Raw genomic sequence first — 23,905 nt, forward strand, 5'->3', positions numbered from 1 at the left:
AAACCCCACAAACCCATCCTAAACAAACCTAGTAATTCCCAGGTCACTACCCCTACCCGGGGGCAAGCCCCCGGATCCCCTTCGTAAGTCTCTCTAATACACAAAAAAAAGGTATGGGCAGCACTCAAAATTATATCTTAACCACATTGTCATAATAAGAAAGTTACTCCTGCTTAACTTCATATTCGATGTCGCTAAAACCATGCGAGGAGAATGACCTCACGTTCTTTGAGGTGTGAGCGCTCAAAGAATGATCCATGCCGCATCATGAACTCTCGGTGACACTGGCGGTTCCTACACCTCCAATAAAACCTGTATTAGCCATTGTGCACATTGCGGCCATCACGCACAAGGGCAACATCACCAATTTTACACTTCTCACATGGACCCCTAAAATCACCTAAGAGGGCTTCTCGAAATAATGAAAAAATTGGGGTAACTCGAGTAAAGTCACGTAGGTGTAAATACCTTATTATCTTCAACGAATCAATTTGATCTATACGAGTGATAAACTCAACAACATCGCTCAAAGAGTAACTATATGCAACACGTCTATCCATTTCGGCGGTTACAGTTGGAAAGGGTCGACTCCAGGTCAATCTCGGGTCATGTGGGGGGGGATTAAAAATTTGAAATCACGCGGCCAATGAGAGGGTTAGTTCGGTTGGTTTGTTTGACACTGGCTATATCTACCGAAATATCTTAACTAGCACAAGCCTAACCTAACCTTTGGTTGTATATATAACAAATTAGTATTCGGGATAATTTCAGGACGTGTCCCAACGAACTAACAATCTTAACAAGAGGTTAAAAATGAAGATTGTTGGAATTAGCGAAAACAAAGTCCGAACATCGACAACTGTTCAAGCTTGCGCCACCAGCTGATAGACGAACCGAGCGCCGCCAAACGGGTGGTATTTTATTCAGGCAGGAAACAATGCTTGGGGGAAATTTTACGATCGATTTACTTGGCCGTGGCTTCAGCGAACGACGCATTGTAAGGACCTTTCCCTAACCTAACAAGAATGCCGTTTTCTCGTGGTTTCTCGACATTACGAATTTCTTTGTGAACTTAAAAGTGTTTTTTGGGTGGTTGGAATATGTAGTCCCATAACGAAAAAGGACCGTTTGCTGTCATTTACAGTGGGGAGGGGGGGGGCTACACGTTAATATTTCCCTTCACGAGCGTTACTTTTTTTATTTTCGTGAATTTAGTGCCTTTTCGGGGTGTTTGGAATTCGAGGTAATATAAGCTGAAAACCGGTCTTTTTGCGACACTCTAGAGATTCAGAAACGTTCAAAACACACATCGTTACATCATGTTCCGATTTTTTATTGGCCGAAAACACTATTGTTTTAATGTAAAAATTTACCCTTAGTTTTACAACATAATAAAATAAAAAGAATGAATGTTACAGTAGGGTCCCGAATTAAACGTGTTCGAATTACACGATTCCCCTTTTCCACGATCACTATTTTTCAAAAATAAATTTTCTGTATCCACGAGGCTGTTCAAAGTTCGCGAGTCAAGCACTACAAAATGTATCAAATCTATAGTCTTTTTAAGTATATTGGTAGCCCTAAATACGGTGATTTATAATAAATGTTACAAAACAATATTAACATTACATTTCATTAACATAATTTCATAATGAATAGCCTATTTAAGGATAAAATTCCACATCAACAATGAAATCAACTGTTAACTGTGCGAGTCCAGCTGACAAAATGTAAACAGAAATGTGGTTACGTTCTCGGCAATCTTTATCTTTCTCCAACCTTACGATAATTGTAATGGTAGTGTTAATGATGGTATATTAAAGCATTATTTTTGTTTAGTACAGTATATTTAAAAGCCTTATTTTTCCCTCTGGGCGTTCAAGGTTTTCACGAGTAGACTGGGTTCGTTTATCGGCAGTGAATAGCCTAAACTTCGGTAACGAGTCGTCAATATTTTGTCATATTTTAAACAGTAGGCTATACATTTGATTTGCAAACATTGGTTTTGTAGAGTAGACGGTAAAATAAAATCTAGAGAGAGAGAGAGAGAGAGAGAGAGAGAGAGAGAGATTTGATGGCAGAAATCTCTCTCTCTCTCTCTCTCTCTCTCTCTCTCTCTCTCTCTCTCTCTCTCTCTCTCTCTCTCTCTAGATTTTATTTTACCGTCTACTCTACAAAACCAATGTTTGCAAATCAAATGTATAGCCTACTGTTTAAAATATGACAAAATATTGACGACTCGTTACCGAAGTTTAGGCTATTCACTGCCGATAAACGATAACAAACCCTTTAATGCAAACTAACTGTATCCTTTGATATTCCTCTATATTTATCACGAATTCCTTCTATACCTCCTCAGACACTCTTATTTCAAATATCTAAATTATTCTTATCACAACTAACACCATCTAGTCATTTTCATTCCATTATATCTATTATTCCTCTGAATCTTATTCCCTTTCCTTATTCTGTTTATTCGATGGGATTCGTTTTTCCCTTTACCGTCTTTCAGAATCTATTTTTAGACACTGGCAACCAAATCCCCCCTTCCCCCGTCTCCTACCGTCTCCCCTGCGAGTCCACCCAGCCTATCTCATCACCCCCCCCCCCCACCTTCATCCTCCCCTGTTCTAGGTCTGTAACCTTCTGCGTCATAATATCTCTCTCTCTCTCTCTCTCTCTCTCTCTCTCTCTCTCTCTCTCTCTCTCTCTCTCTCTCTCTCTCTCTCTCTCTCTCTCTCGTTATACAATACTTACAAATAGATGAAGAAACCAAAATCGGTTTTCTTGAAGTGTCAATTAAATACAAAACGAAAAAATTATACCGTGTATACATCCATTTCAATCATAGCTTAAAATACGGTAACCGATTTCGTCAGCAAACCACTATTTTTTAGGAAACACCATTCTATTCCAGAAAATTTTTACTCTTTAAATGTCAGTTGCGCTATAATAAAACATGTACTTATGTTGTATACTTGTATAAGACGGAGGATAACATTCCCATTAGGCAACTAGCAAAACGGGGCGAGGCAAATCAACAAGTTTCTCTTCCACATACCTTACAAAGCTGAGGTCAATCGAATCATTTTCACAGTAAATCTATCTACAAGTATCCTTCAGGAAAACCCCATAGAAGTAATCGTTCCTGAAAGGACAAAACGTAAAACAAAGCATCATGCAAATAATGAGTTATAAATTTGGAATATATATTGCATATTGACAAAATACGAAGAAATCCGACCCATTACAGTGCTCAGAAGGAAAATCAAAACAATACATAATAAAATGGATGAGTAACAGATTACTTTGCAAAGGAAAGGTTGATACGAGGCTAATAGGCTTATAAATATATACTTTATTCTCATATTAGTCTTACATAAGAACTGTAATAGGTCAGCATATAAAATATTGATTGCAACCTACCGTGGGCTCCCTTAGGGCCAATAATAGTGGCACGGGTATTACCTCTAGGGCATGTAAGCCTACACAACTACAGGTATGTATATTGTATTATCCTCGGGTAAGGACACTGTATTATTGTAGTAACAGGGCAATGTAACCTAGGGGAAAAAAACTACATATAGAAAAAATGACGCTTTTCGAAAATGACACTCGGACACGATTGTAATCAGACTGATATGATGGACAAGTCACAACAAAACTGGCCAATGTTCATATGTTTAATACAATTTTGAAATAAATACTTGGACGTAAGGTAGTTAACAGTGGAGATATTTCTAAATGGGAAAAGAGTTAATAATATAATGATACAAATGGATTATTAATATCTTCAATAATCAGTTATTCCCTATTAAATTAACGTTGAAGTCGAATCAGAAGTCCGAACATAACTTCCAAACAAAACAAAATTGTTTTCAAGGAAAAATTGATAATTTTAATGAAATAAACATCTTTATATTGTTACAATAATGACAAATCTATTTCGAATACTAAATATTTTGGAAATCAAAGAATCAGGAAATAAGACCTTTCATGTGACGTCATCAGACGACTAAGAACACCAGAACTGATTCTGTTTAGTGCCCAGGGATGTGGTGGCCGATATAGTAACATCCCTAACTAGAACACCAAACTGGGGTTAAAGTCCCGCTCTAACTCAGTTATGTCCTTTAGTCACTAGCCTTTTGAGAGCCAAGGATGGGGGTTTCTTGGAGCCTATAATTCCCATTGCCTGGCCCTCCTTAGTCCTGGCTTGGGTGGAGAGGGATTTCGGGCGCTGATCATAAGTATATATGGTCAGTCTCTGGGGTATTGTCCTACTTGATATTCACAAACTAGTATCGAATTAAAGAATTAACACCAAATATTGAAAATTTTAAATTAAGTTTGTAAGTTGACCGACTCAATATCTGTCTAAACCCAAATCAGCTGATTAAGGGAAATTACTGAATCTATTGATCGTTTTATTTCCTAATGCAATTAATACTAGAACTAATTTTCTATTAATAATTTTAAGGTAAATAGTTTTATTTGGAATAATTCATTTTTATTTACAGTAGAGTTTAATGACACACAGAAGTTTGCCAGAGTTTCATGTAGCCGATGTACGATAATTTATAGTTTTTAGCTCTTCTGGACCTTTATTATTAAGCTAATGAAATCAATTTCTCTTCATTGTTTATAAATCTTTTTACTAATTTGTTTACCTTTTTGTAAACCTAGTTTTCACCTCACTGAATTACTGTCTTAATAGATTTATTTTCTAGCATAACTATTTTCAAATATTGCTACGTTAATCCGTGACTATTTGCATTTGTGATGTTTGCACATTTATAAATATTTCCCCCAGTTTTCATTTCCTTTTCATCCAGTTTCAGCCACTCCTTTGTGATACCAAAGAGTTAGTAGCTACGTCAATTGTACCTTTCCTCATCATCTACTTTATATTCATATTTGACAGTATATTTCCCGCTTTTTTTTTTTTATTCAGTGTCTCTTCTGATTAGATTATTCATAAGATATGTTTTACGTTCGGCTGTATGCGTTTACAGAAAGATATAAAGCAATAGGTATTATTGTACTGTATTACACAGCAATGTAACCTATATATTGTGTAAAGAGTATATTCTAAAATGCTTAAAAATACACATGCTAATATTACCGTATTAGCAATGACATCGTAACATTGGTAACGTTGTTAATGCTAGTGTTCGCAGTACATACTTGAGTGAAGTGACAGAAATTGAGTCCTTATATTTATACACTAACAGAATATTTAACAAACGACATATTTAAACATTTTTAACAGGAAATGAGTTAAACTGTAGAAAATAACGTGATTTCGCCGGTTTTCACCATTTCATTCGTAGCAACAACAACCAGTTGGGCTACTTAAAGTTAGTCAAATTGGTTGTTTTGTTTTCGGTCGAAATAAAGGTCAAATTCGGGTATTATTGTAGTGTATTACAGGGCAATGTAACTTAGAAAAAAACTACTTATAGAAAACAATACGCTCTCCGAAAATGACACTCGTTCCCGTAAGTAACAGTAGCAGTTTTTTCATTTAATTGTTCTCATTCTACATGCCCGTTGTAGTCTTGTACGTACGTTTGTACATAGCTGGTTTCGTCTATCTTCGCAAAATAACCAACCTCCCTGTGCAAAGACTTTTCCTCCAATAGGATTTCCTCTCTAATCGTCTCTCTATCAGCTCTGTTCAAGTCTATTACTCTATTAGTTATGCAATATCCTCGTATACATATTACGTTTGAAACCAGTATTTTTATTATCCGATACCTTATAAAAACACCTCATATTATATACACAACTTTACCCAAATTCGTTCAAATCACAGTAAAACATTTTCTGTTCGAATGGCACTTTTATTTGAGCCCCAAATCAAATATAGCAATTGACAACATTTAGAACAATTTAATTTTGTACCATATAACACTTCTGTACATTGTCTTAATTATAGTAAAGGGTAAAACTTCGACTCCTACAAAGCTGGCCCGAATTCCGATAAATATTATATCTAATTGATAAAAATTAATTTGGATTAATAAGCATTTTGGGAACACTGACTCACAGGTTTGTATAAACTATCCAAATTTTTATTTGAAAACTGTCCTACAGGCCAACACACTTCCTAAAGCACAAAAATATGCAAAAAATTATGTGCAAAATAACTAAGTTCCTTTAAATACGTAGTTCATGGCCATTATTGTTAAAGCATAAATAACCATTTAAAGGATGGTTCAAGTACTCTTTTAAAAAGCAGGAACATCATTTATAAATGTCCAAAATGTGTTGAGTCTGCATGTGTTGATGACATAACGAGACTAAGCATCATCATAGAAGAGATGAAGGTAAATGTACAACAACAGATGTCTGGTTTTATGGATATGATAACTGCTCAATACATGGATATGCGTCAAGAAATTGTCGAGCTGAAAGAGAAACTTATGGAATATGAAAAAGAGAATGTGACCAAGACTACATATGCAAGTAAGTTGAAATCAAGAAACACTTTGGTTATAAAATCTACGGAGGAAAATAAGAAGGCTTCAGATATCAAGAAAACTATCATGAAGAAGATAACCACCAATGTCGAACAGGTCAAAACCTCTAAACAAGGCCACTTGGTAGTTAATTTTGCGGATAAAACTGGGTTAGAAAAGGCTAAAAATGACTTAGAAGAGGTCAAGAATGACATTAAGGTAGAAGTAGATAAAAAGGATCTACTTAAACCGAAGATCAAGGTCTGCAATATTGATGAAAATGAAGATGATATAATTGCCAGTATAATGGAGAAGAATGAATGGTTGAATGATATATGTGAAAATGAAGAAGACTTTAAATTGATCAGGAAGTTTAAATCAAGACAAAGCGGTAAATTACACGTCATTATAAAGTGTAGTCCAACTATCAGGAAAGTCTTCCGTAAAAGAGATGATAGAGTATATACCACGCTTGGAGGATGCTGTAAAATCTATGATTCCTACAATGTATTTCAGTGTTATAAATGCCAAGAATTTGGTCATTCTGCTGAAAATTGTAGCAAGACTCAGGTATGTGCCAAGTGTAGCCAGGATCATCGAACCACGGATTGTAATGTAAATACGTTAAAGTGTCATAACTGCACAATGAGGAATTACAATGATACGAATCATAGGACATATGATGATAACTGTAAGGTATACAAGGAGGAGCTTACCAGGATAAAAAATAGAACCGATCATGGAGTCTAGCCCATTGGTTAAGTGTGGTCTGATAAATATTCAATCGGTGGGGAATAAAACCTTAGAGATTAGAAATCTTATTAACGAGATGGAATTAGATTTATGCTTATTAACGGAAACTTGGTTGCAGGGAAATATTAGTGATAACTCAAAGATTCAGGAGATGACGCCGTGTACTCATGATTTCTATCACGTACCAAGAAAGGACAAAACTGGAGGAGGAGTGGGTGTCTTTGTGTCGAAAACTTTCTCTAGGGTTTCTATCATGAATGAAATGGTATTTGAAACGTTTGAATATATCTGTTTAAAACTGACAAGAAACAATAAGGTATTGAATATAATATCATTATATAGACCACCAGCGAGTAATATGACTAAATTCATTGAAGAATTTAGTATTCTTGTGGGTGTGGTGGACGATATTAAAAATACATTAATTGGTGGAGACTTCAACTGTTGGGTAGATGATGAAAATGATAATAAGGCTAAAGAACTCAAGGAAGTATTTGAGATGTTTAATTTAATAAACAGTGTTTTGGTATCAACGTCAGTAGGTGGTCATACACTCGACTTGGTCATATGTGGAAAAGACTCAGACCTAATAAAAAACCTTGAAGTGGAACCAGACTTTGAGATCTCAAAAACACATAAACTCATCACCTTTAATGTTAATATAAATTGCACCAGAGTATTGAAAAAATGGATCACATATAGGGAACGGGAAAATTTTGATGCTGAGAATTTTATTGAAGCTAGTGTAGCGCAAATGTCTTGTGTGAACACACAATGTGAACATATGGTAGACATAGAATGTGTTGGGTGCTATACCAAGAAATACAACGACAATTTTGGAAAAATGTACGATACCATGTGTCCCATAAAGAACAAACAAATAGTGGTACGCGAAAATGTTAGATGGTATAATAGTGAACTATTAAAGGCAAAAAGACACAGACGTAAGATGGAAGGTAGATGGAAAAGAGCCAAATCCTTACAAGCCAGAAATCTATATAATAAGGCCAGAAATGACTATAACATCCTGTTAGAAAAAACAAAAAGAAAATTCTACAACGGCGAATGTAAAAAAACTAATAACATGAAGGACTTTCATAAAAACCTTGATGATTTGATGGGATTAAAGAAAAAATATGTCTTGCCTGATAATGTTTGTGCAGAGAGTTTTGCTATATTCTTTAGTGAAAAAATTGATAAAATCTATAGAGGCTTCCCCCAAAATCACTTGGAGGGACAGTCAGCTATGCCAGTGAAAGAGGGAAAGAAGTTAATAAAATTTATGGAGATAAATATGTGCGACTTGTTAAAGGTTATGAGAGAGATGAAGAATACATATTGTGGAAACGACCCTTTCCCAAACAGTTCAATAAGTGAAGCTCCAAACAAACAAGTCGTATATAATATTTACCTGAACATAATTAACCTAAGTATATCGCAATCCTGTTTTCCTAGCTGTGAAAAAACTGCGTTGATCAAACCAATTTACAAAGGGAAAGGTGATGTAAACGAGCTAAATTCATATAGGCCCATTTCAAATTTATCCTACATGTCAAAGCTTATTGAAAAAGTCATAAGTGAGCAATTGTGGGCGCATATTGACGAGTTACAGGTATTCCCGGAAAATCAATCGGCCTACAGAGCTAATCATTCTACAGAAACTACTTTGTGCTCAATAATGAATGATATGATAGGTCTTCTTGATGGGGGAAAGTGTGGAATTTTAATTATGTTAGATCTTAGTGCTGCTTTTGACACTGTTGTGCACGAGTACTTACTTGACGACTTGAAGTCTATTGGAGTGACTCAGGAAGCACTGAAATTTTTGCGAAGTTACTTAGTGAACAGGAAGACTATTGTAGAAGTTTCTGGAAACCGATCCAATGAGAGAATTCTTATGAAGGGTGTACCACAGGGTAGTGTCCTGGGCCCTATCTTGTTTAACATATATACTATCGAGCTATCACACATCTTGAAAAAACACAAAGTGGGTTTTAAACTATATGCAGATGATACTCAGTTTTACCTCTCAATTTCAACAACACAAGATACAAAGAAGAAAATTGATGAGATAATGACTGAAATAAAAACATGGATGCAGAGGAAAAAGCTCAAATTAAATGATGATAAAACAGAATGTATGTTCTTTGGCACAAGGGTGGCTTTGAAGAATTACCAGTTAATTCAAAGTATAAAAATTGGTGATGCTGATGTTGGGATTGTGCCTGTTGTGAAAAATTTGGGTGTACTGATAGACTGTAATTTGTCAATGAAGGACCAAATTGTGAACACAGTGAAAGTGTGTAACTATCACCTGAGAAACATAGCATTTATTAGAAAATATTTAACAGAGGGCAGTACAAAAATTTTAGTGGTGAGTCATGTAATATCAAGGCTTGATTATTGCAATTCTCTGTACTACAAATTGCCCAATACACTACTAAGGAAGCTTCAAAATGTGCAAAACCGGGCGGCTAGACTGATAAAAGGCATTAAATTTCGGGAGAGAATAACTCCTGCACTGATCGATCTACATTGGTTACCTGTTAAGGCTAGGATTGAATTTAAAATTTGCTTGTTGACTCACAAAGCACTTACAGGTGATAAGCCAAAATATCTTCGTGATTGCTTGATCCCCTACCCTGAAGCTACCAGCGCCACTGTAAGAGTTAGACATGCAGATGACCCCCATAGACTATTCGAAATTAGTGTGAATCATGCAATAGGAGGAAGAACGTTCAGTTATGCTGCACCGAGACTCTTTAACGACCTTCCACTCGATGTCAAGAATAGCACAAATGTGGCTGCCTTCAAGAAAAACCTGAAGACTTATCTTTTTAGAAAGTGTTATAATAGTGACCTGAAAACTATTAAGCCTGAATACAAATGCTAGCGAAATAACTGATAACGATACAGAGCAAAATATTAACTGGAAAGGAATTATTTTTTCATACACCAAGGCCCGCCTGAACAGACCTTTAGTGTTTGATGGAGGGCGAGAAATAAACCTCTAAAAGTAAGTAAAAGTAAGTAACTATACAGATGATCAAACCAACTTTACGATTCCACGAGGGTAAATGTGTAGGAGAGCTCCGCGGAAGATCTTGAAGAATTTAAACACCTACAGTTCACTATTATATCATATAGAACGCTTATATAATAGTCAATATATGAGCAGCTTCTATTTAACGAAGATATTCGTGTGTATAGTTATGTTTCAATTGGATTTTTTCTAAGTGTTTGTTTTTGTTTACTGTGTGATGTCTTGGCGAAAATGAGCTGTTTCACCGCCTTATTGCGTATGGCAGACTAGTTCTCAATGCTATTCTAACCAATAACAGGTGTTTTCTTGACGTCACACTGTTTGAAAACCAATCATGGCGGTTTTTACAAATCTAGCCAATGCTGACACTTATTACTTCACTTATCCCTGCTATTTTTCCACCAGTTACCACAGTTTACGTGAAGTTCCGTGGAGGAATATTTTTGCACGTCTCGGATCTCCCTTCAAACTGAAAAGCTCATTTTGCCGTGAAGTATGGAGCAATTAGCAGGACCTTCATCCCATTCCGACTATGTCACTTGTGACAATTGCAAATAAAAAATTATATAAATCTGGCATATAATGCAAATTGTCAAAATAGAAAGAAATCCCACCCATAACAGCGCTCAAAAGGAAAATCAAAGCAATAGATATAATAAAATGGATGATTAACTGTAGGTTACTTTAAATATATACTTTATTCTCATATTAGTCTTACATAAGAACTGCAATGGGTCAGCAAATAAAGGATGGATTATAACCTACCGTGGATCTCTTCAGGGCCATTAATAGTAGCACGGCTATACCTAACCTAATGTAAACAAACAATTTCGACTGGATTATCGTACATAGCCTTATAAATTGTCGTTTTTTTCAACCAAAATGATCGTACACAGTTTCAATATAAATATTAGGGAGTTACAAGATTGACTTATTTCAAAATATTATAGAATAATTGTTTAATTCAACACATACATATACATTGTATATACCTAAAGTATATATCCTACATCGTACCAGACATAATATAATCGTGTATGTATGATAATTATCGTACGAATGACAACCCTTTTCCTCCCAACCCTTAACCATTAAGGCAATGTTCGTGTTTAAAACTATGATGAAATAAATACTTGGACGTAAACTAGTTAACAGTGGGGAGATTTCTAGATGAAAATATGATAATGAATAACAAAATAATGATACAATAGCTGGATTAATATCTTCAATAATCAGTTATTCTATATAAAATTAAAGTTGAAGTCGAATCAGAACTCCGAACACAGCTTCCAAACAAAACAAACTTGTTTTCAAGGAAAAATTTTTAATTTTAATTAAATAAACATCTTTATATAGTTAAATTAATGATAAACTCCAATAACCAAATAAATCTATATCTAAAATATTTAATATATTCGACAATATTGATGGGATTAAAGAAAAAATATGTCTTGCCTGACAATGTTTGTGCAGAGTTTTGCTATATTCTTTAGTGAAAAAAATTCATAAAATCTATAGAGGCTTCGCCCAAAATCACTTGGAAGGACAGTCAGCTATGCCAGTGAAGGAGGGAAAGAAGTTAATAAAATTTAAGGAAATAAATATGTGCGACTTGTTAAAGGTTATGAGAGAGATGAAGAATACATATTGTGGAAACGACCCTTTCCCAAACAGTTCAATAAGTGAAGCTCCAAACAAACAAGTCGTATATAATATTTACCTGAACATAATTAACCTAAGTATATCACAATCCTGTTTTCCTAGCTGTGAAAAAACTGCGTTGATCAAACCAATTTACAAAGGGAAAGGTGATGTAAACGAGCTACATTCATATAGGCTCATTTCAAATTTATTCTACGTGTCAAAGCTTATTGAAAAAGTCATAAGTGAGCAATTGTGGGCGCATATTGACGAGTTAGAGGTATTCCCGGAAAATCAATCGGCCTACAGAGCTAATCATTCTACAGAAACTACTTTGCGCTCAATAATGAATGATATGATAGGTCTTCTTGATGGGGGAAAGTGTGGAATTTTAATTATGTTAGATCTTAGTGCTGCTTTTGACACTGTTGTGCACGAGTACTTACTTGACGACTTAAAGTCTATTGGAGTGACTCAGGAAGCACTGAAATTTTTGCGAAGTTACTTAGTGAACAGGAAGACTATTGTAGAAGTTTCTGGAAACCGATCCAATGAGAGAATTCTTATGAAGGGTGTACCACAGGGTAGTGTCCTGGGCCCTATCTTGTTTAACATATATACTATCGAGCTATCACACATCTTGAAAAAACAAAAAGTGGGTTTTAAACTATATGCAGATGATACTCAGTTTTACCTCTCAATTTCAACAACACAAGATACAGGGAAGAAAATTGATGAGATAATGACTGAAATAAAAACATGGATACAGAGGAAAAAGCTCAAATTAAATGATGATAAAACAGAATGTATGTTCTTTGGCACAAAGGTGGCTTTGAAGAATTACCAGTTAATTCAAAGTATAAAAATTGGTGATGCTGATGTTGGGATTGTGCCTGTTGTGAAAAATTTGGGTGTACTGATAGACTGTAATTTGTCAATGAAGGACCAAATTGTGAACACAGTGAAAGTGTGTAACTATCACCTGAGAAACATAGCATTTATTAGAAAATATTTAACAGAGGGCAGTACAAAAATTTTAGTGATGAGTCATGTAATATCAAGGCTTGATTATTGCAATTCTCTGTACTACAAATTGCCCAATACACTACTAAGAAAGCTTCAAAATGTGCAAAACCTGGCGGCTAGACTGATAAAAGGCATTAAATTTCGGGAGAGAATAACTCCTGCACTGATCGATCTACATTGGTTACCTGTTAAGGCTAGAATTGAATGTAAAATTTGCTTGTTGACTCACAAAGCACTTATAAGTGATAAGCCTAAATATCTTTGTGATTGCTTGGTCCCCTACCCTGAAGCTACCAGCCCCGCTGTAAGAGCTAGACATGCAGATGACCCACATAGACTATTCGAAATTAGTGTGAATCATGCAATAGGAGGAAGAACGTTCAGTTATGCTGCACCGAGACTCTTTAACGACCTTCCACTCGATGTCAAGAATAGCACAAATGTGGCAGCCTTCAAGAAAAACCTGAAGACTTATCTTTTTAGAAAGTGTTATAATAGTGACCTGAAAACTATTAAGCCTGAATACAAATGCTAGCGAAATAACTGATAACGATACAGAGCAAAATATTAACTGGAAAGGAATTATTTTTTTCACACACCAAGGCCCGCCTGAACAGACCTTTAGTGTTTGATGGAGGGCGAGAAATAAACCCGTAAAAGAAAAAGAAGAAGAAGAAGAAGATAGCTTCGAAGCCACGTTGAATGTCTGTTTACTTAGGACAGACCATAGATGTGATGACTCAGATTAATCAAAAGTTCAGAGGTACAGCAACTACATAAATGTTCGTACAGAACCTCTGATAAAATCCAGCCTCACCAATAAAACTTTTCCGTCTTGTTTATAGGAGTACGCAGTTTTGATGAATGTAAAGTTAGTATCCTTTGATACAATCATTAAGCTCCCAGCATCCAAGATCCAAGCTACAAGCCTTTTCCAGGGGTAGTTTTTTATTTTTATGCCAGATTGACCGTCTGTCTTTTTCTAAGGCTGAAGGAAAAGGTCCTTCAAGATCTTAAAAGTTTACCCCACGCACTGGTGTCTACCACAAAGTTTAGTCTTAACGCATTGATCCTTGCTCTAAAAATATCACTGTAGCAATTGTGTTAGCGTATATTCCTTCTTTAATTTCTTTCTTCCACTCTCTATATATTGCTAAGCTCACTCTACTTTTTATTTCTTTCTACTTTTCAGTATCCCACTTTCTGGTTTCTGATTTCATTTCTGTCTTGGTCATTCTTCTTATCTTCCTTATGTCTAGACTTTTTATATATGTAGCCTCTATATATATATATATATATATATATATATATATATATATATATATATATATATATATATATATATATATATATATATATATATATATATATATATATCCAGTGTTGAATATTCATTATTGATCAATTACATTCAATTTGAAGACCACAAACAGCAGCCTTTTAAATCATGTAGAACTCCATAGATAAGGTTAACCTATTTGGTATAGTGTGGTTTAATTTCATTCTAGGTGTCTCAGCTTTCCCAAAGCATCTAGCACTTGCTTTACCCAACAATATGAACAAAATACATTCAAGTTATCTAGTTTTAAATCCAAAGAGAGTATCAGTAATTGACAAAATTTGTTATAATTATATCATTTTAGGGATAATTTAGGAAATATATATTTTATAATGATTTTTTAGGTTAACTAATCTCCAGAAAAGCAAAAGTTACTATAATTATTTTTAGATATATTTTTACCAATGTAGGCCTATATATAAAGAATATAGTGCAGTAGATATAATCTTTATTACATACATCTTAGATCAGTTTCATTATAATGGACCCATTTTGCGTAATATATAATCATTAAATATAATAGATAATCTTTTTTTTCTATTAAAGATAAATGTGAGGTTAAATAAAACAATTGGGTAATCAATTTTGTAGTGGTCTAATACTGTAGTTTAATTTCCCCTAATCGAAAATAATCTGCTAACAACATTCGTAACTTATATTGTTTTTTAGGTTAAATATATATATTTACAGTAGTGAATATTCATTAATGATTAACTAAATTCAACTTAATTACTATGAAATGCCTTTTTTATAACTCAAAATGTGATAAACAAAGAAATTTGTGGTTATATTAATAAGCAAAGAATCTTTGAATCATCAGGAGGCCATTTTATAAGACTTTCGTGCTACGTACTCAACTGAATATAGAAACTATAAATTATAATTTCAGACGAGCTATATAGTTCATTGTATTCAGAAAACAAATCTTTATTAATTTTAAAGTTATTTTATGTAATTTACAGGAGTTTATTACGTATTTAAAATAATTTTTAAACATTAGTATATCCTTTCACGTATTATTGGAACAACTTCAGAGGGCGAACCCGGCAAAGTTTGTTGTTATAGTGTTGAAGGTGAATTCTGTGTTCTGTTTTCGGTGTTTTTCTCCTAAATTAACCTGATGTAAGTTATTTTACATGTTGGTGCGGTGTCTACATTCATTTTATGTTAATTAAATTGTACATTTAATAGGGAAATGTGTAATATACTGCTAGAAAATAGCGTAATTCTCCAATCCAAATGGCTGCCATACACAGTTCATATTTCGACCCTAGATTGGGGAGCTTAAGTAGACGCCTTGGTAATTGTTAATTATAGATTCAATTTGGCATCAAAATTGTTATTTAAAGATTCAATTTGGCATCAGAACACATTTCAGGCCATTTTTGATCGAAATTTACAACATGTCCGATAATCAATGCTCTGACAGTACCCCAATACCCCAATACTACGATCTTTCTTGGCCTCCCACCCTGTGTTATCCAACGCATATATTTCGCATATATTTTTGTACAATTTATTACAGTAACATAACGTTTCGATATTGAAAATGGAATTATTTTATTGTCTTACAGGGCAATGTAACCTTGGAAAGATAGTAGTGCAGAATTGGTTTAGCAGGAAATTTTTCGAAATCGATCTTAGGACAATTTTCCTGGGGGAAATTTCAGCCAGGGGTTGAAAAATTGGTTTTATTTTACATTATCCCTTTTGTTTCATAATGATTTTAAACATCACAGTTCAATTAATCATTAGTAGTACACAAGTTTTAAACATTCCCCTAGGCCACTTCTCACCCTCCCTTACTGAGAAACTATTTTGATGCATTAAATAATCAACGGTAAGTTTGACAAAATATTAGGAACATATATGTTGCGACCCATCTCAGAATCTGCGCGACCAAGTTGGAATCGTATTTTGGTTGCCGTGGAGTGAAACGGATTCACGTAAATAGGCCGACTGACTCGTTTACCTTATATGGCAATAGGTGTGTTAACCCTTTAACCCCCAGGCTCTTTGGAAATGTCCAACCCTTAACCCCCAAGGGGTTATTTTTTCCCCAGCACATTTTGCAGTATATACTTTTTAAATTGCTCTAACAGCCTTAATTTTTGTCATAGAGAGGTCAGGTTGGTCTCATTCTCTTGGAAAATGCCTGAAATTTCTCAAAAAATTATCAAAAATATGAAAAAAAAAAATTTAGCATTTTTTTGCAAGGACGTACCGGTACGTCCATGGGGGTAAAGGGATGAGTTTTGTGAAACGTACCAGTACGTCCTTTGGGGGTAAAAGGGTTAACAGTATTAGGTTTCATGGGGTGATCTCCTTGTATATGTAGTGATCAGGCCATTATGTAAAGTCGGGTCATTATGTGTGTTTAATTTGTTTCCGAGGCGTGTTAGTTATTGTAGTATGGAATTGCCACCCCTATCTGTCACTGTGTTTAGGCCACTTAGAATTGTTGAATGTCAGCCTCTAATTCACAAACAATGGGGAGGGTGTTGTAATTAATTAACTAATATAATTTTTTATGCATTTGATATTTTTTAAACAGTGTATGTTAATTTTATAATGATTCGAAGCACCTTTAACACACTATCAATTGTCATAAATTACAAATAATTTTTTTGTTGCAATAATAACCACATCTTGATGTTGGGAAGTCAAGAAAGGATATACAATCTGCTGGTAGTTTTTCACATTAAATCAAATCAAAGAATGATTTAGAAAGTTTGGCAAATTACTCAGTTATTAGTTATTCCTAGACTAGATAATAATAAGTACTTAACTGGCAATTGAACACTTCTTAGCAGCTTGGCAGAAGGTCGTGACAGACAAGCACTTGACGTTAATGTCGTCTGCTTGTGCATTATATAGGCGTCAACACCCGCGGGAACCCAACACTGCATTCCAGCTGTGCCGCACAAAGTAAGAATTCTAACATCGCGTAACCCGATTCGGAATCGGCGCAGATTCCAACATAGCGCGGAACATATATATACAGTGAGGCCTCAGGATACGGTTTCGTATCCTGAGTCGCGTTTTACATGTAAATAGCCTAATCCGTTCCAAGCCTTACAAAAAGTCACCTTTTCTTTCATAAACACACTAAACTGTAGTAATAAACATGCAATGCAGCCATTTCTATCATTCAATAATTAACCCAACCGTTAAAAACAGCCTAATCCATTCCAGAAACCACCATGAGATTATTCAATAATGTAGTTATAGCCTAGTTATCCCCTCCAAGCCCTAAGAAAACTGTCCATTTTCTTTACTACTGTATAAAAGTTACGTACTGTATGTAAAGCATTTGGATCAGTGAAGGTGTATTGTTACCTGTACACCTAAATTAAGGGTTGATACCCTGAAAAAAAAGGTACTGTACTCTCGGCGACGAGTTGGGATCTCGTAAGCTTTTCGTATCCTGAAAATTTTTTCGTATACTGGGGCATAAAAATCTTTGTATCGCGTTTCGTATCCTGAATTTTTCGTAATCAGAAACTTTCTTATCCAGAGGTACTGTATCACTGTATCTACAATGTTACGCAACATTACCAACGTTACGATTCCATTGCTAATGTTAGCAATGCTACGATAATATTAACATGTGTATTTTAAGGCATTTGGTAATAGTTTACAACACCACGCTCTCCATGTACTCCAATATAATGTAATCCTGCAGTTCTCACCTTCTTGCACAGTAATTAGGTGGTTAATTGAATTCTGGGAAAGCAATAATTAGCAAGATATGTTGAAGAGGGGAGAAGGAGTTATAAAAAGAAAATAGCTCGGTTTCCTCACTAAACGACTTGGAACTGACGTCAACAGTCAACCATAAAAAGAAAATAGCTCGGTTTCCTCACTAAACGACTTGGAACTGACGTCAACAGTCAACCATAAAAAGAAAATAGCTCGGTTTCCTCACTAAACGACTTGGAACTGACGTCAACAGTCAACCAAACAGAATTCGTGATGCCAGCGTACATAAACAGAAGTTCGTGATGCCAGCGTACATTTGATATACTGTATAGCCTATTCAAAATATACTTAATCAAAAATTGAGTGATTACTCAAAAGTGTCACTATTTGTAAATTGCATATTTTATGGACACTTGAGTAATTAATCCATTTTTAATCAAGTATATTTTGAATATACAGTATATCAAATGTACGCTGGCATCACGAACTTCTGTTTATGTACGCTGGCATCACGAATTCTGTTTGGTTGACGATGTTGACATGTCGGTTCCAAGTCGTTTAGTGAGGAAACTGACCTATTTTCTTTTTATAACCCCTTCCCCCCTCTTCAACATATCTTGCTAATTATTGCTTTCCCAGAATTTAAATAACCACCTAATTACTGTGCAAGAAGGTGAGAACTGCAGGATTACATTATATTGGAGTAAATGGAGTGCGTGGTGTTGTAAACTATTACCAAGCATTTTTCCACATACCCTTTACATAAAATATAAAAAGGTACAAAAGGGTACAGAACCTAACAAACCCACCTAACCTAACCTGGAAGTTCCCAGGTCACAACCCCTAGCCAGGGGCAATCCCCCGGACCCCTTTCCTGGGTCACAAACTTGTAATGGGAAGAGGTAATGTTGATCTGCGTACTCTAAAAACATTAAAATTCAAGAAATTAATGACTTACTTATGACTGGGTGTAATGGTCTTTATTTTTTTTTTTTCCCGTTCGAAATAATGGTAACCTCCACCAAGCAAAGGGGGAATCTTGGCCCAGAGGGAGGAATATTATCCTGGGCCATATTTCCCCCTTGGGCCAGTACATAGGGTATCATTTCGAACAGAAGATACATGTTTTCCTGTAGTAAATAACATGATTGAACCAAATTTGACCTTCATTTTAACTGCAAACAAGCAGAACAACCAGTTCGACTAATTTCAAGTAGCCGAACTGGTGGTGGTTGTTGTTGCAGTTGAAATCAAGGTGAAAACCGGTTAAATCACGTTATTTACTAGAGGAAAACATGTTTTCTGTCAAAATGTTTAAATATAATGGGACTTGTTCCGAGCTCACCAGAAAACAAAAACATCAAGAACGTATGGTATCATTTCTAACAGAAAATATATGTTTTCCTGTAGTAAATAACATGATTGAACCAAATATGACCTTCATTTTAACCGCAAACAAGCAGAACAACCAGTTCGACCAATTTCAAGTAGCCGAATTCGTTGTTGTTGTTGTCGCAGTTGAAATTAAGGTGAAAACCGATTAAATCACGTTATTTACTAGAGGAAAACATATTTTCTGTCAAAATGTTTAAATATAATGGGACTTGTTCCGAGCTCACCAGAAAACAAAAACATCAAGAACGTATGGTATCATTTCGAACAGAAAATATATGTTTTCCTGTAGTAAATAACATGATTTAACCGAATTTGACCTTCATTTTAACCGCAAACAAGCAGAACAACCAGTTCGACTAACTTCAAGTAGCCAAACTGGTTGTTGTTGTTGTTGCGGTTGAAATTAAGGTGAAAACCGGTTAAATCACGTTATTTACTAGAGGAAAACATGTTTTCTGTCAAAATGTTTAAATATAATGGGACTTGTTCCGAGCTCACCAGAAAACAAAAACATCAAGAGCGTATGTACTGGCAAGCGGTAATGTTGAGCTGCGTACGCTAACATTAGCCGTGTCATTCGCATTTAATTCTAGTATAACCCTTTTACCCCCAGGCTCTTTGGAAATTTCCAACCCTTAACCCCCAAGGGGTTATTTTTTTCCCAGCACATTTTGCAGTATATATTTTTTAAATTGCTCTAACAGCCTTAAATTTTGTCATAGAGAGGTCAGGTTGGTCTCATTCTCTTGGAAAATGCCTGAATTTTTTCAAAAAAAAGAAAAAGAAAAATTTTATAGCATTTTTTTTGCAAGGACGTACCGGTACGTCCATGGGGGTAAAGGGATGGATTTTGTGAAACGTACCAGTACGTCTTTTTGGGGGTAAAAGGGTTATAAGTGATGAAATAGCAATTAATAGACTCTGTCATTCCAATGTTCTCGTCAATATAACTACTCAAAAGGATTTAAGAATCTTTTAATAACAGGTTCATATTTTTCAGGTTTGATTTATGCCAGGGGGAGGAGGCTGACACGGGAAGGGGGCTGATACCGTGAGGAGGCTGGCACAGGAGAATTTAAAAAAGGTACGTCTGATCTCTACAAGCCCAAAAAAAAGGTGACTAGTAAATCCCTCCATGATAATATTTACAGGTGACTGATACCACAAGCCAACCCCTACCCAAGCTATGGGTAAGGTTGCCACCTCGTTCCAAGAGTCTAATTGGCGGCTACCTTTCAGCTTTGCCAAAAGCTATATCTATATATAAATAACTACAGGTTTGTATTAGGGAAAAATATAAATTATTTATGAATGTCATTTGTTTCGTAACTGGAATACAAACCACGCTATTTATTTGGAGTTTAACTTTCGGCGGAGCTGAAATGACGAGCCATTAAAATTTAGCGAGGGTTAACTACCCACACCACTAGTTAGGGGTGGTAGCTTGCTACCACTCCCGCTCACACACTGGTGATTTAGCTCACTTTTGTCTCGGATGGAGAGTGGTTGTTTCCGCTGTTCCTCCTCGCCTATTCTGGACTGCCATTAATTTTTGCTTTTAACCTAATTTTTATATATATAAATATGATAAAATATTCTTATTGTTTATGTATATATATATGTATTGAAATGTTGTAAGTTTCCTTTTCAGTGTTTGTGCTATACGTGTGATACATATACGACAGGTTCTCAAGACTTGTGCAAGACCAGGGAACCTTCCCTTCCAACCTCTCCCCCCTTGTCCATCGGTCTTCCTGTCGGCATATAACTACCGTTGGTTCTGCTGCCACCGCAGGGGAATCGTCATCGTTTGGACCCTCCTCGTTCAACTGTTGTTTTCTTTGCCTTTCCCTCTTTCTACGGGAAACTTGGATTACTGAGCGAAGGGAGTGTTTCTTCTCAGAGATTGACTACGGTCTTTCTCCTCTCAAGGCCGTTCACCTTTCATGGACCTCCGACAGTCTACTAACAGGAGGAGCACCTTTCCCGTTCGCGGGTTAGGTTGCGCTTCCGATAGTTTTTCTCAATTATTTAATTGAAATTATCGTCGCAGACTAGGTGTTCCTCCCTAGGGAATTTTTTGTTACATAATTTATTTTATTTTTCCTCAGTTAGCTATGCAGTTTTCTTCTTTCGACTAAAAGTGCCGACAAAGCAGAGCTGCTCTCTTCGTGCCTGGGGAATCTGCTGTCACTGCCGACCCTCAGAGGACGTCATCATGGCCGTAATCCCTTCTCTTAGGAGTACGCCTGTGGCAACACCTGATCAGCACTTCATCTTTGAGGAAAGGTTGTTTCCCCCTGCCAAGGGAGAACTTCCTGCATCTTAATCACTTCGACTCCGACGGCTGTTGCTGTCTTCGCCTAGCCTACACTCCCCCCTTGCTGAGTCTCTTCCTTTCGGGGCGGAGCATAGTCTTAGGAAAGTCTCTCCTGCGAAGTGATCACCTCTCTTATTCGTGAGAGGGGCCACTCATAGAGACTCCTCTTCAGAGGATCGCTACTGCTGAAGGTCAGCTTGCTGGTCTACCAGCCCTCATGGGGGTCATCAGTTCCTGATCGTCCTACCAGCGCAACTTTGCGCTACTGCTAGTCCTTGGACTTCGGTGCTGGACTCTTCAGTGGATCGTTCACGATCCCCATCGTTGGATGTTCAAAGGGCACATCCCAGTCCCTGATCGTCCTTCAGCTGACCAGCTGACCTAACAGCGCAGATCACCAGTGCAACACAACTTCGGTCTCCTGCTCGCCAACGATTTCCTGCACCTACGCGCCAGCATTCTGCGCTCCATCACGCTCCCACGGTCTTGCGACATTGTTGTCCTGCGCGCCAGCGCTCTCCTGCGCACCAGCGTTTGCCTGCGTGCCAGCTCTCTCCTGCGCCTGTGCGCCAACGATCTCTGCTCACCAGCGTTTGCCTGCGCGCCAGCATTCCTCCGCGCCCGGGCCAACCCTCTTATGGGCACGCGTGCCAGTTCTCACCCGTAATCGCGTGCCCAGGCACCCGCCTTTGCGTGACCAGTCACACGCTTCATCACATTCTAGGGAGACTGCACAAAACCCTAAACCCTACACAGTGCCTTACTGTGCGCCAGCGCTCTCCTGCGCACCTGCGCTCTCAGATCCAACAGTCTCCTGCTCACTTGCGCTCTCAGATCCAGCGCTCTCCTGTACAGTTGTGGTCTCGGATCCAATGCATCAGCTCTTGCCAAAAAGCCAATGCGCTAGCTCTTGACTGCTCTCCAGTGCTTTTCTGCGCATTCACCGAAAACTGCGCTTTAGCAGGAACTGAGCACCAGCATCATCGCTGCCACTTTTCTTTCGTTTCTTAGCTGGCGCTTGCCTCTTAGTAAAATATTCGTCCAAAGAGGCTTGTTTCTGCCTGCTTTTTAAAATTTGCCTGAAATAACTCGTGCAAACCATTACAGTACTCAAGCGCACGACCTGTGAGAAATTTTTCTGGGTGTGTTTTTTCTACGAGAGCCACCATTTTAAAGTTGCCATCTAGACCCTCTTTAATTTCTGCCGTTGTTAGTGGGTCATCCTCCTCGCCCTTGCTGTACTCTTCCTGAACGATGTTCACTCGCATGGCCTCCAACTCCTTCAGGCCATCTGTCGTAAGTTCCTCGGTGCTCCTGGATAAGCTCATTGATGTCGGCCTCATCAACTTCCAGACCCATGGCCTTCCCGGGTGTAACAATCTTTGCAACTTCAGATTGAGCAACAGGTTTAGGTTCATCAACATTTTCGGAATCGTCTTCAATTTGGTGTGCGTGGAGGCCCTTGAAATCTTGTGCGGAGACGACATCAGGCCACATCTTCTACCAAGCAGAGTTCAAGGTGCGCCTCGAAACCTGCCATGCTTGATCGATCATTTTGAGGCATTTGACAAGATCAAAATACTCCATCCAAAATTGACGAAGGGTGAGGTTTATCCACTCGATAAACAATTGTCTTGTTACCCAGGCTTTTCCATTAGCCCTCCACATCACATTAAAAAGCCCCGTCTTGTCACAATTGAAGACTTGCTGGGGACTGTAGCCTTCCCAGACAGTCAACTTGTTGAACGTCTTAACAAAGGCTTCGGCTGCTTTCGTGTCCGACCTTGCAGCCTCCTCATGACGCACCACTGAATGAATGCCCGAGCGTCTCTTGAATTTTTCAAACCACCCACGAGAAGCCTTGAACTCTGGGGGTTCCTGCGTCGGCTTCGGCCTGAGCAAGCACGAGATCACTGAAAAGGACGCTGGCTTTCTGGCAGAATATGGCTTCAGTGATAGTGTCTCCAGCCATTTCTTTGTCCTTTATCCAGACAAGAAGCAGTCTCTCCATCTCATTGTGAATGTGGCTCCTCTTGCTGGAAAAAAGTCACGCCCTTAGAAGGTGTTGCTGCTTTGATAGCTGCTTTCTGCTTCAGGATCATTCCTATCGTAGTCGGATTTCGGCCATATTCCTTCGTGAGCACACTTAACCGCATGCCAGCCTCGTATTTTTTTATTATTTCCATCTTCATCTCCATGGAAAGCATCGTCCTCTTCTTTCC

At 37.0% G+C, this 23,905-nt stretch overlaps 1 long non-coding RNA gene across 2 annotated transcripts in view; it reads left to right on the forward strand.

The window, feature by feature from the left end:
- LOC137637782 (uncharacterized) overlaps positions 1 to 23,905 on the forward strand; it is a 114,246-nt gene that overhangs the window by 70,286 nt on the left and 20,055 nt on the right. Inside the window, exons 1-2 of one of the 2 annotated variants that reach the window (XR_011043803.1) lie at positions 15,303 to 15,388; positions 20,364 to 20,447. This is a non-coding gene — a long non-coding RNA (uncharacterized lncRNA). Of the gene's footprint in view, positions 1 to 15,302; positions 15,389 to 20,363; positions 20,448 to 23,905 lie in introns of those variants that run through there. The other variant, XR_011043802.1, reaches the window with a different exon arrangement.

Source organism: Palaemon carinicauda, chromosome 3, assembly GCF_036898095.1.
Source record: "Palaemon carinicauda isolate YSFRI2023 chromosome 3, ASM3689809v2, whole genome shotgun sequence".
Classification (NCBI taxonomy): domain Eukaryota; kingdom Metazoa; phylum Arthropoda; class Malacostraca; order Decapoda; family Palaemonidae; genus Palaemon; species Palaemon carinicauda.